This window comes from Lipotes vexillifer, unplaced genomic scaffold (assembly GCF_000442215.2).
Source record: "Lipotes vexillifer unplaced genomic scaffold, Lipotes_vexillifer_v1.1 scaffold1691, whole genome shotgun sequence".
Classification (NCBI taxonomy): Eukaryota; Metazoa; Chordata; class Mammalia; order Artiodactyla; family Lipotidae; genus Lipotes; species Lipotes vexillifer.
This window is the reverse complement of record NW_006789046.1, coordinates 4,148,456-4,155,684: the sequence shown is the minus strand read 5'-3', so window position 1 is coordinate 4,155,684 and position 7,229 is coordinate 4,148,456. Positions and strand designations below refer to the sequence as shown.

General features: G+C 50.5%; 1 protein-coding gene across 1 annotated transcript in view; it reads left to right on the top strand.

Annotated features, from left to right (window-relative positions):
- Nucleotides 1-7,229, top strand: part of SEPTIN9 (septin 9) — a 143,798-nt gene that overhangs the window by 30,422 nt on the left and 106,147 nt on the right. The gene's annotated exons all lie outside the window — the stretch shown is intronic.

Sequence of the window (7,229 nt, the reverse complement as noted above, 5' to 3'; positions counted from 1 at the left end):
CAGGAATGCAGGGGAGAGGGGACCACGGCAGGGCAAGAGCCAGTTGTTGAATTTTGAGGCATTTTGTGAGCCAGTTGTTAAGCACAGTCATGATTAAAATTTTAATTATATATTAAGTGTATATAATATAAAATACGTGATTTCCATTTCATACAGTGTATGTTTTATGAAAAATATACGATCAAAAATAAATTATTATTTAAAATTAAATTCTATGGAATTATCATACAATCCAGCAATTCCACCTCTGAGTATACCCCCAAAAGAATTAAGTGCAGAGACTCGAAAGATATGTTTGTACGCCCATGTTCGTAGCAGCATTATTCACAATAGCCAAAAGGTGGAAGCATCCTAAGTGTCCATCAGTGGATGAACGGATAAACAAAATATGGTCTATACATACAATGGAATACTATTCACCCTATAAAAAGAAGGAATTTCTGACACACGCCAAAACATGTGTACCTAGGATAACAAACCTTAAAGACATTACACTAAATGAAATACGCCAGACACAAGGACAAATATTACGATTCCACCTTACATGAGGTACCTCGTGTAGTCAAATTTGTAGAGACAGCAAGTAGCGTGGTGGTTGCCAGGGCCTGGGGTGAGGAGGGGGAAATGGGGAGTTACTGTTTAATGAGAGTAGAGTTTCAGTTTGGGATGATGAAGACAGTTTTGGAAATGGATGGGGGTGATGGTTGCACAACAGCGTGAATGCACTTAGTGCCACTGAACTGTACACTTAAAGGTGTTTGAAATGGTAGACTTTTTTTTTTTTTTTTGCGGTACGCGGGCCTCTCACTGCTGTGGCCTCTCCCATTGCGGAGCACAGGCTCCGGACGCGCAGGCCCAGCAGCCATGGCTCACGGGCCCAGCCGCTCCGCGGCACGTGGGATCCTCCTGGACCGGGGCACGAATCTGCGTCCCCTGCACCGGCAGGCGGACTTTCAACCGCTGTGCCACCAGGGAAGCCCCAGATTTTATATTATATATATTTTACCACAATAAAAATGCATCGCTCTATTAGAAAAAATTATAAAATTAAATCGTAGATGTGTATGGTATGAATTAAATTACTTACAAGTAATTATATTAAGAACAAAGATAATAAATACACAAAGCTCACCCCTTCCGAAGTATATTACTACATTTAACCATCATCTTTGTTCTTTTTTTCTTTCTGAGTTAATTTATTTTTTATTTATTTATTGGAGTAAAATTGCTTTACAATGTTCTGTTAGGTTCTGCTGTGCAATGAAGTGAATCAGCTATATGTATACCTATATCCCCTTCCTCTTGGACCTCCTTCCCCCCCACACACATCCCACCCATCTAGGTCGTCACAGAACACCGAGCTGAGCTCCCAGTGCTATACAGCAGGTTCCCACTAGCTATCTGTTTTTTACATGGTAGTGTATTTATGTCAAACCTAATCTCCCAATTCGTCCCACCCTCCCCTTTCCCCTCTGTGTCCACATGTCTGTTCTCTACATCTGTGTCTCTATTCCTGCCCTACAAATCGGTTCATCTGTACCATTTTTCTAGATTCCACATATATGCGTTAATATGTATTTATTTTTCTCTTGCCGGTTTACTTCTCTCTGTATGACAGACTCTAGGCCCATCCACATCTCTACAAATGACCCAATTTTGTTCCTTTTTATGGCTGAGTAATATTCCATTGTATATACGTATCACATCTTAACTCCAGATGGATTAAAGACCTAAATTTACGACTGGACACTATAAAACCCTTACAGGAAAACATAGGAAAAACACTCTTTGACATAAACCACAGCAAGATCTTTTTTCACCCACCTCCTAGAGTAATGAAAATAAAAACAAAAATAAATAAATGGGACCTAATTAAACTTAAAAGCTTTTGCACAGCAAAGGAAACCATAAACAAGACGAAAAGACAACCCTCATAATGGGAGAAAATATTTGCAAATGAAGCAATGGACAAAGGATTAATCTCCAAAACATACAAACAGCTCACGGAGCTCATATCAAAAAAACAAACAACCCAATTAAAAAACGGGCAGAAGACCTAAATAGACATTTCACCAAAGAAGTCATACAGATGGCCAAGAGGCACTTGAAAAGATGTACAACATCACTATTAGAGAAATGCAAATCAAAACTACAATGAGGTATCGCCTCACACTGGTCAGAATGGCCATTATCAAAAAAATCTACAAACAATAGGTGCTGGAGAGGGTGTGGAGACAAGGGAACCCTTTTGCACCATTGGTGGGAATGCTGATACAGCCACCATGGAGAACAGTATGGAGGTTCCTTACAAAACTAAAAATAGAACTACCATATAACCCAGCAATCCCACCACTGGGCATATACCCTGAGAAAACCATAATTCAAAAGGACACATGTAGGCGCAGTGGTTGAGAGTCCGCCTGCTGATGCAGGGGACGCGGGTTCGTGCCCCGGTCCGGGAAGATCCCACATGCCACGGAGCGGCTGGGCCCGTGAGCCATGGCCGCTGAGGCTGCGCGTCTGGAGCCTGTGCTCCGCGACGGGAGAGGCCACAACAGTGAGAGGCCCGCGTACGGTAAAAAAAAAAAAGGACACGTGCACCCCAGTGTTCATTGCAGCACTATTTACAATAGCCAGGACAGGGAAACAACCTAAATGTCCAACGATAGATGAATGCATCATCTTTGTTCTTGAGTTCTTCACCTCTGCTGTATCTCTGTGGTAGAAACACTGTATAACGGCAGCTACTGCAATCTCTTCCCAGCCCCAGTTTCTTTTTTTTTTTTAAATTAATTTTTATTGGAGTATAGTTGATTTACATTGTGTTAGTCTCAGGTGTACAGCAAAGTGATTTGGTTATACATATACATATATCCACTCTTTTTAAGATTCTTTTCCCATACAGGTCATTACAGAGTATTGAGTAGAGTTCCCTGTGCTATACAGTAAGTTCTTATTATCTATTTTATATACAGTAGTGTGTATATGTCAATCCCAATCTCCCAATTTATCCCTCCCCACCCTTTCCCCCCAGTAACCATAAGTTTGTTTTCTACATCTGTAATTCTATTTCTGTTTCGTAAGTAAGTTCATTTGTACCATTTTTTAGATTCCACATATAAACGATATCCAGCCCCAGTTTCAACGGTGTCTCATTGGTAGCCCCAAATAGGCCAAGATGGGAATACTTACACCACAGAAATAGGCAAATGCTACATATCAGGTAGAGTTGTTTTGCTGGTTGTTAAACCTTAGGCAGCATATCTCTGGCAGAGGGGGTGGGCTGGAGAGGGGGAACTTGAGGAGGGAGGTAGACTGATCCACGGATATTTCTGGGGCAGACACTTCCTGATGGCTTGGGTGTGGTGGGGAGGGAAAGGGAGAACTCGAGGGTGACGCCTTGATATTTGGCTTGAGCGGCTAGGTCGATGGTGGTGCCATTTACTGAGATGGTGGGCTGAAGGGGCTTGGGGGCTGTGGAAGGCTCAGCAGCTGATGGACCCGAGGCTCTGGGGCTCAGGGAGGCCCTGCGGGGCGCTAGGTGCACTAGCTGAGACCATATGGCCCCTGCCCCAGAGGACATGGGGTGTCCGGTCCAAAGGCCCGGTTTTGCTGGGCAAAGAGCCACCATTCTCCCTCTGCTCCCCGTGCCACCCCCCTGGAGTGTGGGGTCAGGGATACTGATGGGTGAACCAAATGGCTGTTTCCGCCCATCTATTTCCTCCTCCCGTTCTCCCCATGCTTTGCAAGGGTCACTCCACCTGGGCTGGACCTGTGGGGTTTCCCTTCAGGCCTGTTCCTTCCATCTCCAGAAAGGCTTCATATTTATACCTTTCTCACCCAGCCCTGGCCTCCAGCTTTTCTTATGAAAACTTGCTGTCTGAGTGCCCCCGAGCCCCCTCGGGACTGCCACCTGCTGGCCAGCGTTCACTGCTGACTGCAGGTTTTGTGGCTTATGAGACATCTTTGGGAGAGGCAGCTTTGGCCTAAAGGGATGATTCAGATGGGAATTTAAGGTCTGTAGGAGTGTCCTGGGGCTGCTGTAACAAAGAACCACAAACTGGGAGGGGCTTAACATGACAAAAAGTTATTCTCTCACAGTTGGAGACCAGGAGCCTGAAATCAAGGTGTCAGCAGGGCAAGCTGTCCCCAAAGGCTCTGGGGAAGAGACTTGCAGCTTCCAGCTTCTGGAGTCCCAAGTGTTACTTGATTTGTGGCTGCATCACTCCCATCCCTGCCTCTGACCTCACGAGGCCCTTTTCTCTGCGCCTCTGTGTCTTCTCCTCTTTGGTCTCTATAAGGACACTGGTCATTGGATGCAGGGCTCCCTCTAATCCAGGGTGATCTTGTCTCAAGATCCTTAGCTTCATTCGTCTGCAAAGATCCTTATACCAAGTCAGGTCTCATTCTGAGGTTCGGAATGGACATATATTTTGGGGGGCCCACCATGCACCCCACTACATGTCTCATGGTGGACCTGTGAGGTAGGTGGCCCCTCTGATGTCCCCCTGATCACACCTTCCCCTTGAGCCAGGCCTACAAATGGTCTTGCCTTCCCCCGTGGCCTTGGGAGAGCGCACCGTCACAGAATTTGGACGCATTGCAGTTCTTTTGCTCTCGCCAAATTTAAGCTCATTTTCTTCCCTCTTCTGATTTTATCTGCCCAGCGCCCCTACCAGGATTGCCTGTCCAGACCCCGGCCCTGACTGCTCATGCATGGGACAGGGGGTCAGGGCACCCTCCCCATCCTACAGGGATCAGGCCTTATTAAAGTCCTGGAGCCCCAATTTGGACACAAGTCATCAGAAGTGATCAAAGGATGGGGGATGATTAAAGGGCCGGGGAAAGATGATTTAAGCTGAGAAAGAGAAGGCCAAGGAGCAACTGGATTGTCTTTGAGTTTGGAGGAGGTAATTATTACTTGAAGGGTGGTGCCCATCTGTTTCCCATCTCCTTTGAGGACAGAAAAAAAGAGGAAATAAATGATGTACAATTAGAGCGGTTGGTTAGATACAAGGGTGAACTTCCTGGCTGGGAGTGTGGCCAAGTGCCGGGGTCGGTTTCCTGAGGGAACATGGGGGAATCTCCTTACCTGGAGGTGTCTAGGCCTGGCAACGTCAGCCTCAGTGGTTAAGTGAAGGGGGGCCAGAGGCAGGCAGGGGCAAGGACTGGGTGGGGTCTGGAGCACAGTCCCGCCAACATTCTGGCCTCGGAGGTCCGCTCCCTCCTGCCATTGTCCTTTGGGTTCCCATAGGGGAGCATTTTGGTGAGGCATGCACCCTGGCTGGGCTCCCTGAGGAGATTGGCTTAAGTATGTTTAGCTCCACTGTGAATGGAAGTGAATAATGCACAATAAGCTGAACCTATGCGAATCTGGTAGAACTCCAAGCCAGCTCCCTGGGAGAACAATCATATGGGTGTGTCTACCCTCACCAGGTGCTTTTTATAAAAACACTGGAGAATAATGCTGTGGCCCAGGCTGGATGCTGCCCTGTCTCTGAGACCCAGCATCTTCCCAGGGGGGTTATGGCATTAGGCTGTTTCTTAGAGGCAGTGGACCACCAAACTCCCAAATACTGGGTGGGCAGGTGGCCAGAAGATTGGACTATCGGGTGGGCCCAGGTGCTGGTTTTCAGACAAGAAATGCCCCGGGCTGGTGTGGAAGCCACCAGGGGTGCTATTAATGACAGTGGCGACTTCATTTCTGAAACCCCAGCTCCCAGGCAGAGGGTGTGTGCACATCTGAAATGTCTGTGGTTTTGCAGTTCCTTGTCCACAAACTCACTTAGTTGAAAATAGTTCAAAATATCCAAAGCATGGGGGAGGGAGAGACTGCTTTTCTTAAAAAGGAAGGACTCGATTTCATCAACTTAAAAAATCTCCTCATGCCCAGCGCATTGCACTCTCCGCAAGAGGCCCTGAATAACCGGGATGGCGGTCAGGCCTCAGCATCCCCTGCGCATTTGGGATCTTTCAGAACTGGGGGCGTGGGGGCTGGGAGGGGAGTGGCACTGACCAGTCTGAGACCCAGGACGAGCTCTCGGGCACTCGCATGCCACCCGGAGGGCACCGTATTGCCGAACTGCCCACCAGCTCAGAGAGCGCCTTTCCCTGCTGTTCTCACACAGGCCCCCGACTTGGGGCAGAGGTCCTGGGTCTAAGGAAATGGGAAGATAAGCAGGAGTGCCTAACTGGCTGGGGGGATTGGAAGAGACCCCCCCCCCCGCATTGTTGGTGCCAGACCTGGAGGGCCCTTCCTGGCTGCTCTTCAAGTTCCGGCCCATCATTTTGTCCCCAGCCCTTGGGACCTGACTGCCTTGTAGGTAATAGGGCTTAATCAATGTTTGTCGAATGTACGGAGAAGGGAAGAAATTAACTAACTGCCCAGGAGGGCAGGGCCAGGCCTGAGGTGTGGGCCAGATGGGGCCGAGCCTCACCGGCAGGCCCCTTGCTCCCCGTCCCCTCCCCCAACGCCTCCCTTCAGATCCTTTGAAGTGTCTGCGCCTTACCAGGGAGAACACGGGGTCTACGCTCTGCCTTCAGGAAGCCCCTTGTGCAGCGATGGAGTGGCACGTGTCCCTGGCGGTTCTGACAAGGGTGTTCCGTCCCTGCCCCGCGTCCCCGGTGGGCCAGCGCCTTTTCTGACACCGCCCCCGAGGGTGCAGCAGCGACCTCGGCGGCGGTGGGCCGGGGGTGAGGAGCAGCTGGAGAGGTGCCCCGAGAGGGTGGGATTTGGCGCGCCGCTCCCCGCCCCGGGTCATGTGACTGGCGCTCGCCCCTCGGCTCTTGGCCAACAGGATGGGCTCCTGCCGGCCGCCAGTCCGAGCGCTTAACCCTTGGAGGCGCAGCGCGCGGGAAGGCGGCGGCGAACTTTGTTTGGCTGCGTAAATAAAACCTCCCGCAGAAGGAACCCTGCGCCCCAGGGAAGGGGAGGAATCTCTTCCCCCCTCGGCGCCGCCCCCGCGCCGCCGCCCGACCTCCACATCCGCCCACATCTGGCCTCAGCGGGGCGTCGCGGGGGAGGGCGCCGGGGCCGCGTCCGTCGCCGTCCCCTGGGCGCGGGCCAGGCGGGGAGAAGGGGGGCTCTCGGGTCGGGCGCCCGGGACTCGGCCTGTCCCCGCGGCGGCCGCTCGGGTCCCAGCCCCCCAGGCCCAACCTTGACAGGCGGGCGGAGCAGCCAGTGCGAGAAGTGTAGGCCGGGCCGCGGGTGCGGGAACCTGATCCGCCCG